Source organism: Kogia breviceps, chromosome 16, assembly GCF_026419965.1.
Source record: "Kogia breviceps isolate mKogBre1 chromosome 16, mKogBre1 haplotype 1, whole genome shotgun sequence".
NCBI lineage: Eukaryota > Metazoa > Chordata > Mammalia > Artiodactyla > Physeteridae > Kogia > Kogia breviceps.
The window spans coordinates 74,873,770-74,893,271 of record NC_081325.1 but is presented as its reverse complement, the minus strand read 5'-3'; the positions used below and the strand labels follow the sequence as shown (position 1 = coordinate 74,893,271).

General features: G+C 41.7%; 1 protein-coding gene across 2 annotated transcripts in view; it reads left to right on the top strand.

Moving 5' to 3' along the window:
• The window catches only part of NALF1 (NALCN channel auxiliary factor 1), a 590,204-nt gene that overhangs the window by 346,405 nt on the left and 224,297 nt on the right, over nt 1–19,502 (top strand). The gene's annotated exons all lie outside the window — the stretch shown is intronic.

The window sequence follows — 19,502 nt, the reverse complement described above, 5'->3', positions numbered from 1 at the left end:
CTCTATGGTAATTAGCATCTTATGTATGCAAACAGAATGCTACGTAAGGAACCGAGGAGCACAGTGTCTTCCACATGTATGCAATGAATGAGAGCTGGATTTGAATGTAAGGTTCAAACGATTGCAACCCATCGTTTTGTGGGCCTCTCATGTTTCAGCCCTTCTAGTCTCCTCTCTCAAAATCCGGTGCCTCTCCTTATTCTCTAATGAGAACCTTTAGTTCCATTTTTCTGGATGGTGGCAACTAAAAATACTGTGCCTAGGGATCCATGGGTTTATCTCTCAGCATCTCCAAGTAGGACGGACAGCTTTATCCGTGGGGTTTAGATAAGAGTGGCTTGGGCTTCCCTGGTGGCGCAGTGGTTGAGAATCTGCCTACTAATGCAGGGGACGCGGGTTTGAGCCCCGGTCCGGGAGGATCCCACGTGCCGCGGAGCAGCTGGGCCCGTGAGCCACAACTACTGAGCCTGCGCGTCTGGAGCCTGTGCTCTGCAGCAAGAGAGGCCGCAACAGTGAGAGACCCGCGCACCGCGATGAAGAGTGGCCCCCGCTCGCCGCAACTAGAGAAAGCCCACGCACAGAAATGAAGACCCAACACAGCCAAAAATAAATAAATAAATAAAAATTAAAAAAAAAAAAAAGAGTGGCTTAATGTCAAAACGTCATAGTCCACCTTGCATCATAGAACAGTTTTTCAGCTCTGTGAATTAATTTTCTTTCTTGGTCATATATTGCAAAAGCAATATATACTCTGCAATACCTTGATTGATACAGAAATGTACAAAATATAAAATGAAAGTTGCCCTTCAAATTATCCAGGATAACTATTATTAATAATTTGATATTACCCTTTTGTGTATATAAACATGGTTGTGTATATATAAGCCTTATAAATAACATAATTATATTAAATGTTTGTGCATCAAAGATATTTCATGGGCATCCCTCTATGATTCATATAGAATCATCTTACTATTGTTCATGTTTGCGTCGGATTCCATGTGTGTATGTAAAACAATCCATTTAGCTATTGACCATTAAGGGGCATTTTGGTTTTTCCACCTTCCTCAGTTTTATAATTAATGCTTCAGTAAATATATGTGTGTACTGTCTTTTATTGTGTGTGTGTGTGTGTGTGTGGTACGCGGGCCTCTCTCACTGTCGTGGCCTCTCCCGTTGCGGAGCACAGGCTCCGGACGCGCAGGCCCAGCGGCCATGGCTCACGGGCCCAGCCGCTCTGCTGCACGTGGGATCTTCCCGGACCGGGGCACGAACCCGCATCCCCCGCATCGGCAGGCGGACTCTCAACCGCTGCGCCACCAGGGAAGCCCGTGTGTATTGTCTTTGTCAGCTCGGGCTGCTATAACAAAATATCATAGACTGGGTGGCTTAACCAATAGATATTTATTTCTCCAGTTCTGGAGACTGGGAGATCAAGGTGCCAGCAGATTCAGTTCCTGGTGAGGGCCCTCTTCCTTGCTTGCAGACAGCCACCTTCTTGCTCTGTCTTCACATGGTGGGAGAGAGAGAGAGAGAAAGAAAGAAACAGAGAATGACAGAGAGAAAAAGAGAGAATGAGCACACTCTGGTCTCTTCTTATAAAATCACTAGAGTCTCATATGAGGGTCCCACCCTCATGGCCTCATCTAAACCTGATTACCTCCCGAAGGCCCCACCTCCAAATACCATCATATTAGAGAGTTAACGGGCTTCAACGTGTGAATTGGGTGAGGAGCACAATAACATATGTATATCCATCTGCATGTGTATGAATATTTCTGAAGGACGGCATCCTGGAAATAAAATTTTTAGTCAAATCAAGCTCTGTTTTTATTGGTAAGGGATCATAACTGAGCAATGCAAGAAAATATCCTGGTATTCCTGAGGTTTATAGCATGTTACTCTTAACAAATATTTATGACCATCTCCAGCCCAGAATAGCCTTTTGCTCTACTGTCTGCAGTGCACAAAATGAGACTGACATTCTGCCTAAGAGATGATAGAGCTTCATTTTCCTTTCATACATGAGTAGGTGAAAATAGTTGATTTAAAGCATTGAAAGCTTGAAACTTTTCTATGCTATCAATATCTGTCAAATCAATAAAGAAATAAGAAATAAATAGCTTGGGAATAACTACATGTAAAACAAATCGAGTTAGGGACTATTAGATTCTTCCAGCTAAGACTCGATGATTCTAGCTGTTTTAAAATAATTTGTTTTATTATTAATAATTATTGTGAGAATCAAAACAGCTACAAGTATTGATTTATACCCTCTAAGAAATATGCCGTGAATGGGTCTTGATTAAAAAGATATCCTTTACATCTACATAGTAGAAACTTCCAACTTTTTCTGCTGCTGTGATCAGACTTATAGAAATCATGTGACTTATTTTATAAGCTAAAAGAATAAGACTTGAAGCATCATCTATAAGAAACACTGTCCATAAGAAGCATCACCTAAAAGAAGCATCATCTATAAGAAGCATCACCTGTAAGAAGCATCATCTATAAGAAGCATCACCTATAAGAAATATCATCTATAAGAAGCATCACCTAAAAGAAGCATCATCTATAAGAAGCATCACCTATAAGAAACATCATCTATAAGAAGCATCATCTATAAACAACATCATCTTTTATCTCTCACTGAAAGCATATGTTCAAAGACTTTATGTAGCTCCGGTTGGAAAACAATAAATGTACTCTAAAGTAGACTATTTTGTTGAAAAGGAGGAACTTATAAGACTTTTTAATCACTGTGTTTTTTAAATATAGAGTAGATTTTAAAATCATATGTTAAAAAATGGGTATATCTGTGAAAGTAAGACCTCAAAGACTTTGGGAGAAATCAAGGTTCATATTTTATGGTAAAATTCTGTTGAGGAACCGAGCTCAAAATTCAGCAGACATGCTATATTTTATATACGTTAAATTCTAAGCACACTATTGTGTATTTATTAATGAATCATCAAATAAATTCATTTCAATAATTGTACATGTTAGTGTGTGTGTTTTGATTCAATACCATACAAATATACTTGTAAGATCATTATTTCTTCTCACTATTAGTATTTTCCCTCTTCTCTGTTTCTAAGATGCTTTTGTTCATATCTTCATTCTTAAACTTACCTATCATAATTATGTGTTTACATATTTGATTCCTCCCTTACTATTTCATAAGCTCAGTTACTTATTAAGAGGTGTTTTTTCCTTCCAGTTTTATTCAAATATAGTTGACATTAGGCACTGTATAAGTTTCGGGTATACAGCATAATGATTTGACATACATACATCGTGAAATGATTATCATAATAAGTTTAATGAACATCCATCATCTCATGTAGAAATAAAATTAGAGAAAATTTTTTGTGATGAGAACTCTTAGGATTTACTCTCTTAACAAATTCTATACGCAACACAGAACAGCTTTCATTATATTTATCATGTTGTACATCACATCCCTCGTACTTATTTATCTTATAATTGGAATTGTGTGGTACCTCTTGACTGCCTTCCCCCAATTCCCCCTCCTCTACCGCCACCTCGGGTAAGCCCAAATCTGATCTCTTCTCCTTTGAGTTTGTTTATATGTTTCTTTGTTAGTTTTTGAAGTATAATTGACCTACAACGCTGAGTTAGTTTCTGCTATGCGACAGTGATTTGGTATTTCTATACATTTCAAAAGGATAGGTGTTAACTCCTCTCTAAATGTTTGGTAGCATATTCCCCTGTGAAGCCACTTGGTCTTAGATTATTTGTTTGGGGGAGTTGTTTTATTACTGATTCAAGTTCATCACAGTAGTTGGTCTGTTCATATTTTCTATTTCGTCCTTGTTCAGTCTTGGGAGATTGTCCATTTCTAGGAATTTGTCCATTTCTTCTAGGTTGTCCATTTTATTGGCGTATGACTGTTCATAGTTACCTCTTACGATCCTTTGTTAAAAGGTGTTTTGTATATGTTTATTTTGTCCAGACGTACTAGGTGTTCTGTATCTGGAGTTATAAAAATACATCCGGTCAACTCTACTGCTGAAAATAAACACCTATTCACACGTTATTTCATTTTATTCTCGTATTTTTCTTATAGTGACTAGCGTTAAGGTGAGGAAACTTAGACACAAAATCTAAGCAGATTAACCACTCTGACCAGTGTGGCAGATCATGGGTCATTGTTCTAAATATCTACAGCAGCACATTCTTGGCGCTTGTTTCGTTCTGCCGTGTTCTAGAGTTAAACGTCACTCTTGCTTCTCCAGATGTTAAAGTTTAGGAGGGTGGAGACGTGGACAGCTCTTCTTCTTGGAATCAGTAAATATTTGTTGAATGGAGTCAAACTTTTTGGCATAGTGGCCTCCATCTCCCCTCAGGTAATTATCAGTAAATTTTAATAAGTTAGGGTTGGATTAAATTGAAACAAAAATCACTACGGCTCACCAGAGTGTTTAGCACTTTTCTTCTTTGGATTGTAAAAACATCAGCAGTTTGTTGCTCATTTGCATTAATCAAGTGCATTTCCTTGGTACAAGACAGAGGTAAGGAACAGTCATATGACTTTTCTAAGCCTGACAGTTACTGATTTTAATAGTTCCAGAATTTGATTGCTGAATCATATAAAAATTGTACTGACGGTTTAAAGTATTTGACTTTTCAATGATCATATTTGCTTGTCGTATAGCTGTTTCTCCTGCTAAATGCAATATTAATAATGTAAACTTCTTAATTGGTACTTTATTTTCATTAATCATAAAAAATTATGCCATAAGAATGAGAAGAAGGTAGTGGAATTTTTATTGGGGATTTCAGTAGCTTGATTTTACAGCAGCACCAAAGAATGAAATAGTTAAATAGGAGTGAAGGCACTGCTCTTCCCGCACAGGTGGGTTGTGGAAAAGTTTATTATATCTTACACAGAAGTGAGAGAGCACAGAGCATTACTAGCTCTTTGAAAGAACTGGAGGTAGATTTCAAACCTTAGTCTTTCAGAAGTGAAAGTATACATCTATGTCAGGTGCTAAAATTATACAGATTTTAACTCAACATTTATCATTTCTATTTGTAATAGAAATGTCTCCAAGGTTCACCTCCTTCCATGTCAGCACGCAACAACATACCTGCCCTGTGAATTCAAACGGTCAACAACATACAGTACACACGCAGGATTTACACATATGTTCAAAGAGCACACTGAAATAATAGACAAAGAGAATAATCAGAATTCCTAGTGAAGTGGTCACACAATTTCATGTGTGAAATGGTGTCACAATTTCATTTTTATAAATAGAAAGTTAAAAGTAAAGGTAATATACCAAAATGTACATTTTTTAATAAAAAGGACAAAGTGTGACTGTAGGTTCAATCCTTTGTGAAAAATAAGACAAAAGGCCACCTTATAATGACTAGAAAAGAGAGAAGATCAGAGAATTCTTGAATTATTTTACTCATTTAAAATTTCATAGTGCTTATTCAAACCATGGCATGGTTTCTCCAGACTAAAAATTCAAACCAAGTCCTTAAGAATTCAAAGCTCACAGTGTGTCCATTCTTCCCGCCCCCTAGTTTTGTCACTTCAATGTGACTTTGACTTTCCCCCACTAACAGTGTATATATCTATCGTCTATTCCATTGCCAAATCGTTCTCATTTAAATTTCATTCATTTTCATGGAATGAAATCACACATTTTCATGTGTAATGATAGTAATAGCCAGCTGTCACTTAGCGATTGTTGTGTAGCAGCCACTTTAGTTTGTCAGTTGTTTTATGTGAGTTGGTAAATAAAATCATATGTTGCAGATGGGCAAAACAGACCTGTGCAGGACGTTGGTAACCTGTCCAAGGTACCATAGCTTAGTAAGTTGTACAGCCGGGAGTCTAAGCCACCTGTCTGGATAGGGACATGGGTTTTGGTGTCAGACAGGTGGAACGGAACATCGGAAAACTAGCTTACTTGTCTAAGCCTAACTAGTACTTCCTGTTTCCAGAGGTTATAGCTCTTTGTTCATAGCTCTTTTCTTACAATGATGTATGATTGAAATGGATTTGTTTACACACCAGTTTCCGACAACTAGATGATGAGCGTCCCAAGGGCAAGAAACTGAGGCCTACTGGTCATTATCCCAAGAACAAGCACCATTTCTGGTTTGGCGTAAGGGCTCATTAACTACTTTTCCTCCTTTCTTTGGAATTCCTTTTCCTTTTCTTTCCCCTCTCGCCTGTGTGAACCATACATGCTTCTTCCTTTCTCTTCTGAATGCCCCTTACCCTGTGAAAGCTCTCTACTCTCCATGACCACCTTGCCTCCGTTTGCATCCTCTATAGCACTGCTTTGTCATGTGTGATAGAACCTTACTTCCAGCTACACAGCACAGAGATATCTGCACATCTGGTTTATGCCTCTCAGTTGATAAACTTTTTGAATGCAAAAATACAATCTTTCTCTTCTACCTTGTTCAGTGTATCTGTATCCCCTACAGAGTAAAGTCCAAAATTTGACATGCACTATTTTTGTCCAGCACCATCCTTACCTCTCACTCTCTTCCGTACCCTCCTCCAGATCTTTACAACTTCCTCAACAGGTATTGTAGGATGTGCTTCCATGCCCCTAGGATGGTGAAAAAACATGGACTTTGGAGTCTAGCAGAGCTATCTTGGAATCTCACATCCACCCCTCCTGTGTGTTCTCCTCGTTAGTAAAGCGAGCCTGATAATTCCTACATCAAGGGCCACTATGAAGATTGAAGGAAGTAATTTATGTACAATCATGAAGCATCGTTTCTGGGATGAGTGAGTAATCAGGAACGAGAGTCCCCTTCCTTTCCTCTTCAAGATTCAGATCACGCGGCTCCTATCTGATGTCATCCCTGAATCTCTAAGGAAAATTCTCTCTCCCTTTGTGCATTTGTCCACCCTATGCATATGCATGCCGGGCGTCCCCGCGATCACTTCAGGTCTGATGATTCATAGCAGGGCTCAGAGAAGCTGATGTCGTCGTGGTCATGGTTTCTTAACAGTGAAAGGATACAGATTAAAATCAGCTAAGGGAAAAGGCGCATGGGGGAGGCCCAGGAGAGACCAGGCGCTAGCTTCCCAGCCTCCTCTCCAGTGAAGTCCTGCAGATGCATCAGGCTTTATTCCCTCAGCAACGAGGACACAGCACCTATGAAATGGTGCCACAGAGGGAAGCTACCCAGCTTTGGGGTCAGGGTTTTATTTTGGGCTAAGCACATAGGCACATAGCACAGAAGTGACTGACCTTAGCTACACAGCCTCCAGCCTCCTAGAGGTCAGACCACTGATACAGGGTGGCCCTGGGTCCTCAGGGATACCCAGACAACTGTTACCCAGAAGACCTTCCAAAGGCTTAGAAGTTATGCCCCCGGAGCCTGTCAAGAGCCAGTCCTCCTGAAACAGACCTTTTTCTAGAAAGCACGGCGCTCGGACCTCCTGAATTAAAACCTTCACTGCACACCATGTTTTATTACAATAATTCCACATGCCTGTTTTTTCTATATTCCCACTACTTAGTATTTTGTACTCAAGCGATCTTTGTCGAGTGGTTGCATAAATACATAAATGCATTTCTGAATCTCCTAACATGACCTATATGCAATATCCAATATATATTTATAGGTTCATAATTGATGATAATAATTCATAGATAAGTTTCTTTTGTTTTTCCTATTGTTTTAGGGAACCAGCCAAAGTATGAACATTATATTTGTTCAAGCTTCAAGTTTTGTATTTGTTTTTCTTTGGATTATCCGAGAGCCTTTCAAAGATTGTTGGTTGATTTGCAGTGACGGTAGAAAACAAAGTCAACGTTGATCTTTACTAACTTGGAGTACACAAAATGGCAAAAGGCACACATTTACGGGTAAACAGAGAAAACTTTCCTTGGAAGCAGAGCTGGTCCACGCTTCTTGACTCGGCTCAACTGAGTATTTCACTGGACCGTAAGGGCAGCTTTCAAAGAGCTTGAAAGTTTTGAAAACTTGTAGACCATACTTAGTGACCTTAGTGACTGCTATGGGTAAATAAAAAGAAAAAATGCAGATACAGTTTCCTACAAATGTGTCTGACCTACTTGGGGACAAAACACACATGCAAGAAAAGGATACATTTCTTATTCTTCCGACCCCATAGAGGAGGTTGTTTAGAATGTTTTTATGTAGAATACAGGGTTTTGCAAGTTCAATATAGAAATAAAAGAACGTTTCTAAAAGCATTTTTTAAATCTCATTTTATCCAACTGGACAATGTGTCTGATATTCTCTACGTGAATGTTTATGCAAATTATGCAAATTATAGCATGATTTCAGCCAGTTTCAATTACCCCATGTTCATAATAGTTTTAATAAAAGGGCATTTACAATTTATTTTCAATTTTTTCTATCCAAACAGAAGACTCTAATTTTCTGAAAAAATAGTTTGATTAGATCTAATTTTTTTAAAAGAAACATGAATCAGTTCTACTTTAAAAAATGTCAGTGGGGACTTCCCTGGCGGTCCAGTGGTTAAGACTCCACGCTTGCAAGGCAGGGGGCCCAGGTTTGATCCCTGGTCAGGGAACTAAGATCCCACATGCCGCGCGGTGCAGCAAAAAAAAAAAAAAAAAAGTTAATGATAAATCAGAGACCTAGGGGCCTACTCTATAGGTTTGGTCTTTATTAAGCATTCAAGTTTTTGTGTTACGGTCCCTTTCAACAAACTATTTCCCTGAATTTTCGTCTCTTAGGTGGTCAGTTAAAATCAAGGCAGTATATTCAAATTTTACACTATATTGTCTTAAAGTCCCACATTAAATATTAAAGGATGTGTCCTCATGTGCCAACTGATTCTTTTTAAGAAAAATAGGATTATACTGAAGACAACCTCAATATAGTGTATTTCCTTCTAATACCCATGATTAGATTATGCTGCATTAGTCAAAGTGTTCTTACATTTTTTTAAAAAAAATGGGATATAGTTGTTTTACAATGTTATGTTAATATAGTTGTTTTATGTTATGTTAATTTCTGCTGTACAGTGAGGTGGAGTTCTCATGAAAGTGTTCTTACACTTCTTGCATTTAAAGGCTAAATTTGATACATTCTATAAAGCGTCTTTAAAAGAAAAATAATTTTTAGAAAGATTCTACCTTGAGAAATATGAGTTGGGAGAAAAGCAAAATCAAATTTTAAAACCTATGGTAACTTTTTTTTATCAATACACATAGTTTGGTATATATAATACCATATACAACTATAATATCTGTAAAGTTTTCGACCTACAGTATGTAACACCTTGCAAAAGGTAGCAGCGCATGAAAATCTATAGTGAGATTTGCTAGGTGCAAAACATATCAATGCTTTGCTTAACCACAGAATTCTGTGTACCTTTTACAGAAGTTGAATTTGATGCCCAGGAACATCTTTTATAGAACAAAAGGTCTAGAAAGAAAGTCAGCATATTGGGACAGAGCACACCTACTCCTAGCATAGGATATTACCCTGAATGTCAGTTGTTAGTTCATAATATTAGAGGTAGTTGTCAAGTCTCAGAATTTTCGAGATGTGTGTTAAATTAGAAAAATAATTGGATGTTATGTAAAGAGTCGATAACCCGGGCTGCCAATCCATCATCTCCAGCCCCTCTGGGTACATACACAGTCTCATTTGAGGGATGCAGAGCTGTGAGGCTTGGGGGATAAATGTGGAGGTTATGAATCCCTGGAGATGTCCGGGCTTCTGGCTTTTTAATTTATCATCTTGTCACCTCCCACTCTCGCCTCTTTGGGCTTGAGATGAAAGAAGTGAGATATAAAGGGATATTCATTTCACTTTTTACTTAAATATTTGGTTTGGTTCCAAAATACAAGGCTTCAGTTTTCAGTTCACATGCACAGAAAAGATGCCAGAAAAATGGTAAAAAAAAAAAAAAAAAAAAAAAAAAAAAAAAAAAGTTAAGCTTAGAAACGATATTCTTACACACAAGAGACTTTTACTTACTTTGGCTTCAGCAGAAAAAAGAACTCAGCTTGCGAGGCCCAGACGGCGTTCATAAAGTGTAGTCTTAGAACATGGATATTTCTTGACCTCTGTCGGTGAAAATAAGTGCAACGTACCATAGTAATATACAATATTATTGTGGCCTCTGATTAAAAAAATGTATTCTATTTTTACATTTACGCACAAACATTTTGCCAAAACTAACTAAAGCCGTAGAAGCATGCTTAGAAAGTGTTTATTTGTTGGGCTTTCTTAACCCAAACAAATGTTAGAACATTTGTTTAAAAGACTATCTTAGGTTCCTGTTGGCAGCTGTTCTAAGCCTCTTCAATTGGCCATTTAGCTTTGAGCAATAAATAAATTGTAGATGCTCAGAGACACGTATATGCTTTTATTTTATCTTAGCCTATAAGGATGCTGTTACCAGTTTAGCAGATGAAATATTAAGCATCCTCTAAGAGTCTAAACAGTAAGGTTTTGTTCCAAGTTAAGGAAGAGAGTCCCTTCCTGTTTCCTACCTACCACTGGTTCTTGGGTCTCAGCACAGTGTTTGTAGATGCAAATTCCAAAAAAAAAAAAAAAAGGATTAAAAAAGTATCTTATGAGTTACATCAATGCCAATATGAGTTCTGAGTGTCTGAGAGTCTCAAGGCTCTTTCAGTCTCCTGATCTCCTAAGCAGGGCTTCTCACTGGTCCAGTGGGCCGTCCCTGGTTAATGAGGTGACCATTGCATGTTTTAGCTTCCTCACTAGTAAAACAAGGGATTTAAATCAAATGCCTTGAATGTCCCTCCTGATACTAATCTTCCAGAGACATATTTAATGTGTCAGTACCTCTTAGAGGGGTTTTACTTTAAATCACATCATAAACTGTTGGGATGTAAACTTCTTTAGCATTCAAGCAGGACTTAGGCAACTTTAATGGAAAAATTAAATAAGGAAACACACTCTTTCCATTGACTTGATCATTGAGCTTCTCTATGTGTCGCCTTCCGTCTGGTAGTGGCCTTAGGCTCTCACATCAACGGATACCATACAAATGCTGCCATTTGAAACTTCGGAACTAAAGATAGTCCTTTATACAGCTCCCAGCAGTGGCAGAGGGAGCAAATGTAATCCCCCTATCAATGGCATCTGTGGAGGAAGGTTCACCTCTGTCACCTCACCTCTTTAATGAGATGATATCCTTTTCTGAAGTTTATTGTGATTTTAAATATTATTTTTTGAAAAATCCACATGAGAGTAGACTTTTTACATGCCACCCATTTCGACTTTCCCTAGAGTTAAACGAGTACTGAACACGGAAAAGTTCTGCTTCATCTTTTTGAAATAAAACCAGCGTGAAATCTGAATCTGCAGGAGGAGATCAAAGCTCAAAAGACATTATATATCATCACTAAAAGTAGGACTCCTGCTGTGAAAACCACAAATGGTAGAAAGAGTATCTCCGTTTGTACACTAAGTAGTATAATTTTGATGCAGAGCCAGGAAATATTGTTTAGAATTCCTGCATGTTCTATTAAACATAATGGGCCAAGTAGAGAGTATGATTGATTTGGGTGATTCTTACTGGTCCCAAGTTAAGGGTTCCTTGAGTCTTTAGACAGGAGATTATTCAAATAAGAAAAAAATTCTGAAAAATTGATGATAAATGTCATGGACAACATAAATCCGAGTAGCAGGTGTTCTGAGGGTTCACCATTGCTTTCACTTTTATGTGGTTGCACTTTACTGGAAAAATATCTTGTGTTCCAGTTCCGAATTAAACAGGGACTGGGTGTCGGGAGAGAGACTCTGACGTGGGTTTTTTTTTTTTTTTTTTTTGCTATCTGTGTCGATGAAGAAGATCCCCATGTCTCCCCTACCCCACTATGTTGCCTTTGACATTCCTGCAGTCAACAAGAGAGCACTGCAAAAAAGAAGGGGAAACAATCTTCAGTTGTGCTCCTGGGTATTTTCCCAAATGAACTGAAAGCTTACTGGAGTCCACACAAAAACCTGCACACGGATATTTATAGAAACTTTATTCATAATTGTCAAAACTTGGAAGCATCCAAGGTATCCTTCGGGGCGTGAGTAGATAAATAAACATCAAGACAATGGAATATTATTCAGTGTTAAAAAGAAATCAGCTGTGAAGCCATGAAAAGACGTGGAGGGATCTTACATGCCTATTACTAGATGAAAGAAGTCAGTCTGCAAAGGGCATTTTCTGTGTGAATACAGCTTTGTGCCGTTCTGGAAAAGGCAAAACTATGGAGACAGGAAAAGGATCAGTGGTTGCCGGGGGTTAGGAGGGATAAAGGGTTGAATAGACAGAGCACAGGAGATTTTTAGGGCCGTGAAATTATTCTGTATGACACTGTGATGGTGGACACATGCCATTATACATTTGACAAAACCCAGTGGAATGTTCAACATCAAGAGTGAACCCTGACGTAGAGCACAGGCTTCGGGTGGCGGATCACAGGTGGTACCAGCTCTCCCACTCTGATGAGGGCGTGTCACAGTAGGGGAGGCTGTGCATGTGTGTGGGCGTGAAATCTCTGTACTTCCCACTCAATTTTGTTGTGAACCTCAAACTCCTCTAAAAATAAGTCTCCTTCTTACAAGTCAATACTTACGTTCAATTATAGAATTTTGAGGTTATTTTATGTTACTTGTGATCCTTAATACGCGTTAACATGTCAGTAATTTAACTAGGATGCAGCATGTTCTGTTGCTGAGTAAAACAAGAAAAAAATGGGTCGTTAAAGACACTCTCTTTACACTAATTTAGTACGAAAATTTTACTGGACAGACCTAACGTTGGTAGTTAATACATAAGCCTCTTTCGTCTGGCTAATGGCAAACAAGATTGAACTCCTAGCAAACAACAATGGTAGTCGTGAAAAAGCTTCTGTGAGGCCCAGGAAAACGGTGGGAATGGTGGGAAGCCTCCAGGCATAGCCTCTGGAAGAGCCATCGACCTGTGGTCCATCTAGAAGAATATTGTTCAGCTGGTGTCAGGTAGAAATATTTCCAGATTTTTCAAGTTTTCAGTAGAAATCAGAGTGTTCAAATCTCCCAGTGTAAAAATCATGCCCCAGTGTTAAGTAAAACGTATCAGATGAAGACAAGCAAGACCAGTGTGGCCTGCGGATCAGCAGTGTTTTACCTTCTAGAGCAAGAGAAATGGGCTTGAGAAAGAGACAGAGGCCTGAGTTGTCCTGGGCTAAGAGCAAAAGAACTGACCTACGGGCTTCCCTAGTGGCGCAGTGGTTGGGAGTCCGCCCGCTGATGCGGGGGACGCGGGTTCGTGCCCCGGTCCGGGAGGATCCCACGTGCCGCGGAGCGGCTGGGCCCGTGAGCCGTGGCCGCTGAGCCTGCGCGTCCGGAGCCTGTGCTCCGCAACGGGAGAGGCCGCAACAGTGAGAGACCCGCGTACCACAAAAAAAAACAAAAACAAAAAAAAACCAAAACTGACCTAGGAGGGGTGGGAGAAGAAAGAGCGGGGAGGCAAGGAGGTCAACGAAATCCAAAACATCAATGCATGACAGACAGAAAGATAGACACGGACAGGCAGGAGAGACAGGAAAGAAGGAAGTGTGAAATCAGGGAAAGCAGTGAAGTGGAAGACAGGAAAGCAAGCAGGATGGGGTGGAATCCATACTCTGTCTCAGAATTCACAGCCCAGCGCATGAGGCAGAAGACAGTCCACCGGGCTCATTAGCCAGTGAGGTTGCGTCCGGCCTTTGACGCTGTGAGATCAGCCGAGCCTCAGGGTCACAGATGCCGTCTAAGGGGGGAAAAGACGAAACTGGTGGAAAATTGGAAGGAGTTGTGCACAGTTTATTTATTTGAGGAGTCTGATAGTTAGAGGAAAGAAATTGATCAGAACCCAGGGAGACGAAGTGAAGTCAGGAGAGAAATCATCTTTCTGGGTGAAGGAGATCAGTTCCAGTGCGAAGCGGAAGTGTGAAAAACAGTGAGGAGGACGCCGAACAAAGATACTGGAGGAAGAGAGAGAAGGGGCTAAACAACCTAAAGGATTCGTTCACATACGCTCCTTGTTGTACCTATTTTTAAGATGACATTACGCCCTGTCATTTCGTAATAAGCTCGTGTTATTTCCCACGCTCGTGGCTTAGCAGGCGCTGTTTGTTCTGAGGATTGTAACCCCTAGGTGATCAGGACACAATAGGTTATTATAGAGCTTTGAATTCATCCAGTCTAGAATGTGTGCTTCAAAAGATGCTCTCTTTAGACACCCACGGTGTCATAAACAGGAGGGGAGATCAGGAGAGCTAATTAACTCGGCCGCACCAGGCCCCCACCGTGACGAGTCTATGCGGTTACGTATGCCTCTCTCTCCGGGATGGGTCTCCGTATGTGGCACCTGCGCCCTGGTGTAAGAGAAGCAGACATCTGCAGCCACCCGCGTGCCGGCAGGACCCTGCCGTCCTGGGTGTCGGGCCCCGGAGCTGTGACCCTGCATATACGTCTGACGCTCTCACGGTCTGCTCAGCGGAGCACCGTCGCCCTCGTTGCCTCTCTTCGCGGTTGCATTTCATCTACAGGGCAACAGCTTTCGGGAGGGCCGCAGCCTCTGTGTAAGCAACGTAACGTGAAATCCACTGTTACTTCCTGTGCCGTGTGTGACTCACACCCCATCTGGCACAGCCAGGGACTGAAACATCATCTCCGGGGCACAAAGTGTTTAAAACGTAGCTCGTCGTTGGAGACTTTCACAGCCAATTCAAAGCCTATATTTTCCATTAGTTAAATATTTCGGATTGGCAACATGAATTTGGATTCTTTCATCTTCTTGCAAATTATCTGTTTATCACTATTATCGATGCCTAATGAGGTTGGCGATAAATAGGGCTCCTCTCCACTACCAACTCCGTCTCGCTTCTCGGGTCTAAACCAGTTCGGGCCACAGAGCCTGAGGAATTCACCCAGCGCATCCCCGAGACACCTTAGACCTGCAGTCTTTCCACTTTGTGTCCCCCTCTCCCTGCGTTAAAAATGCTTCTGTCTCCTAATCATTCCCACAGCCCAAAGTACTCTGGGAGGCGGTCTACACTCAATGCTTCCCATTTTCTCATCTTACTGTTATGTTCCATCCCCTTGCACTTGGGTTTCCTGAATCACTGCAGTAAAAGGGCTCTATTATAATCTCCCTCTTCAAGCTCAACCACTCTTTGAAGCGCATGCGTTCTGTTCTCATCTTGGTCCTCCGCGACCCCTCCTGCTTCTCTCTCCCACACCGGCCAGAAGCCACCTTCTCCTCCTGGGCCCTCTCCATCTCCAGCCTCTGTGACGCCTCTTCCTTGTTTCCCCGTGTTCTGATTATTCCCTCCTCTGTCTTTCTCATTTGGTGCATTTCCTCCCCCCAGTCCTTCAGTTGTAGGTGTTCTTTCAGGTTTATCTTTTGGCTGCACTCTAGCTCCTCTTGGGGTCACTCACTGGAACACAGAATGGGTTCCCAGGGGAACAAATGGTAAAGGCTATTAGGGGGTCTGGGACTGACACGTACACACTCTTCTATTTAAAACAGATCAACAACAAAGACCTACTGTAGAGCACAGGGAACTCTGCTCAATATTCTGTAACGACCTAACTGGGAAAAGAAGTTGAAGAAGAATAGATACATGTATATGGATCAATACGACTGAATCACTTTGTTGTATACCTGAATCTCACACAACACTGTTCATCAACTCTGCTCCAATATAAAATAAAAAGTTAAAAAAAAACACAAAACACACAAACACACACAAAACCAAATGGTAGAAGGCAGGTCGTTACTTATGTCATCCTGTAAGCTTTTTGCCTTGTTTACGTCACCCTCCCATCACCTCCTCTCAGCCCACCTCCTCCTGGACAAACACTTTGAAGAAAACTGCTGGTGCCAAAAGTGGCCGCTGGGGCTTCCCTGGTGGCGCAGTGGTTGAGAGTCCGCCTGCCAATGCAGGAGACACGGGTTCGTGCCCTGGTCCGGGAAGATCCCACATGCCGCGGAGCAACTAAGCCCGTGAGCCATGGCCGCTAGGCCTGCGCGTCCAGAGCCTGTGCTCCGCAACGGGAGAGGCCACAACAGTGAGAGGCCCGCATACCGCAAAAAAAAAAAAAAAAAAAAAAAAAAAAAAAAGTGGCCGCTGCACCTTAGTGAGTGAGGCTGTGGTCATGGGAGATGATCCACTTTGCTGACATTTCTAGCTGCCTAGGGATTCTAGGCAAGGCGTCCAACTTCTATGTGCTTCTCTTTCTTTACCTCTAAATTTTGGAATATTAATGAGACCCCTAGGTTATTGTGATGGTAAAATTAGTTACTGTACTTAAAGAACTGAAAATAGCATCGAAGAGCTGTGTAGATGTTGGCTATTGTCGTTAAACACAGCTCTGTTAGTTAACCTACATTTCTAGCACTCAGCTCTCTTCCAAGCTGCGGGACCAGATTGATGTCTTGACCTCCGTGTTCCCCAAGCACCTGACAACAGGTTCAAAATCAAGTTTCTCTTCACCTACTTCTCCTACAAACCCGTTTGACAGTATCTTCCTAGACTTAAAAAAAATCATCGTTCTATTTTACCAGTCCTCTTGCTTCAAAGTCTGCAGTCACTGTAATTCCCTCGTCTCTTTTGCCCTCCTCTACACTCTCTGCAGTGTTACCTCTTCCGTTTTCATCCATTTCGTTCTTTATGTTCCATTGTCAATAATCTAGGTCAGTCTTTCTTCCCCAGTTGGACAATGAGGAAGTGCTTGTTCCAGTTTTACACACCACCCAACCCATCTTCTGGGTCCTGCCCACGGCAGCCGGAGTGGCGTTCTGACAGCACAGCTCTGCTCTGCAGGTGGTAACGCAGCGGCCTTCAGAGGACAGCCAGGAAAAGCCCGCGGCCCCATCACATCAGCTTGAGAAAGGCAGCACCCAGCATGAGCCATAACTAGGGCATGATGATTTCATTATTTCCTTGGGACTCTTTCAGACACTTGACTTTCCAAAGCAATTCCAGGGCTGCTGACTTACACAAGTATGGGTCCATTATGGAGTCCTAAAACCGTGTCACCTAAAACAGCTCCGGGCACATAGTAGACGCTCACTGTATGTTTCTGCAACGATTGAATGTAATGCTTACAACAACACATAAAGAAAATGCAGATGCTATGCATGCGTGCGACCACCCATCTGGGACCTGATCCATCTTGGACACTATCCCTCCCGTTCTTCCATATAAATATTATATATATATTCTATGTCTCCATTCCCAGGGCCAAGGCCGACTCCATGGTAACGTAGGGTGAAAGGATCCAACGTGCCAGCAGTCAAAGATGATCTCCTCCACTTGCATGCCGTGTGAGGGAAATTCTTATCCCTGGGATTTCTTCTTAAAGTACTAGAAACAGAAGACTTCGGTTAAAAATTCAAATTATTTCTTTACTATATCTGCATGATTTTTTGCTTTTTGGGTCAAATTAGCTCTAATAGGTGTCACACAGTGAATGGGCCCCGGTGGACCCCTGGCCCGATGCCAAGATGGGGCTGGTTATGTGCAACGTGGGACCAAGCTTTGTGGCAGCTGGGGGGCTCGGGGAGGAGTGGGGGGCTGGGTGAGGGTCAGGGGCTGGGCTCCCGAGCCTGTGTGGGGGAGGAAGAGAGCACACGCAGGCCCGGGGGACCGGCTTCTTCCCTGTGCAGTAGCTAGAGGCCCTTTGATCCCTGAGACATTTATAGATAGTCACAAGTAGTCAGACTAGCGAGACGGGGGCGGGGGGTACACATACAGTTAGAGGACCCAGCACATTGGCAAGACTGGTCTTCCTCTGCTTGTTTTGGCTCCTTTGTTCAGAAAAAGTACAGAACAACTATGTATTTAGGTGCTAGCTCTATAGTAGTGAACCAAATGGGTAGAATCCCTGAGTCCTGTCTACATGCCAGTTTCTGCTCAAACTCAAATCCTGCTCGGTGCTCTTGGCCCCAAGAGAACCAGACTCATCCTTTCTCTCTCTCCACCTCTCTCTCTCTCTCTCTCTCTCTCTCTCTCTCTCAGACGTTTGTTCAGTCACCCCTCTATTCCTGCCTGCCTTTCTCTCTGCAATCCTCACCACTCGCTTAAAGGCTCCATTTCAAAGCCCGCCTCCCAGAAATATTCCCCCAAATAGCACTTTGGGGAGAATTTGTCCTATTTCAGCTTTCCTAAATGATCTCTTGGTTTTTAATCATTTAACTTTGAGCTCTTACTTTAACTGCTATTTTTCCCATTACGTTTATCCTTTCTGTTCATCTCTTCAGCTTTCTGCTACATGTTTCCCTTTAGAACCGCATTTGCTCGCATACGTTAACCTATATCATCAAACCTACTGATTTGTCGCCAGCCAGCTGGAGCCATTTCCGAGGGACACCACGAGTGCGGTGGATAGCGCACCAAGTCACATCTGTTCGCTGTGCATGTACACCTGCCTCCGGGCTGGAATAACCTCTCTCCTGTCACCCTCGACATGCCTCCAGTTCCAGGGTCTCGCTGCCTGTTGACCCTTCCTTCCTGAATGCACCGTTGGTATCTCACATTCAGTAAAAGTGAAGTCATAACTGGTCCTTCCCGTCCCCTTGCTGAAATGCCCAGTCTTTGCACTTTTGTATGTGGCAATGCTGTGTTCCCAGTCACTCACATGAGGGCTGAGTCTTTGACCTCTTTCCCTTGCTCTGTTTTTCTCTCATGGCTCATTTTTCCTGCTTCCTCAGTATCTCTCATGTGGCACTCTCTCTTCCTGGTATTGCCCAAAAGCCTGGGATAGACCCTGATTGCCTGGATGATGAAAAAGGTCTGCCCGTGGATTTCTGCTTCCTTTTAACCATCCTGGCCAACGGTGGGAGGGCAATCAGCTGGAAAGCTTAGACCCTCTCTTACTGCAGTAATGGATTTCCACCGTAAGCTCCAGGGTCCCCCATACGCATCTCGGACTCTGCACTGGGATGTAAGGTATTTGTGAGTGGCAGCCATGTCCCCTTCTTATTTTCACCCTTGCGCTCAGGAAATGTTATGCATGCAGTAAATATGAACTGAGAGAACTGGTTAATGTCCATTCACCAGCCAGAGAGCAGTAGAGAATATATGTTTTCCTTTATTCCAAATGAAGATTTTAAAGTTGTTATGACTATCCCTCGAAATTTGTTTTGTTCCTGGTAGTGTAGCACACAAACTACGTGGAATAATTTCTCAGTCTTTTTCACTAGCATTTTAAGTATTGAGGGACAACTTTAAAAAATCATCTCAACTAGAAAACAACCTTGCAGCAAACATCATTATATTCTTTCATACTTTTCCGTAATTAGACAGTAAGCCGTCCTGTGATACCTTTGTTCACATTCTCGAATCATGGTGTTACCTCTGTTTATCCAGCGCCGAAAGTACCAAAATGAATAGTAAGCATTCATTATTGATGAGAGCTGTACAGAACTATTAGAAATGTAAGAAAAAGAAAAAAAAAACATTTAAACAACATCAGTCCAATTCAGGAAGCAATTTAAG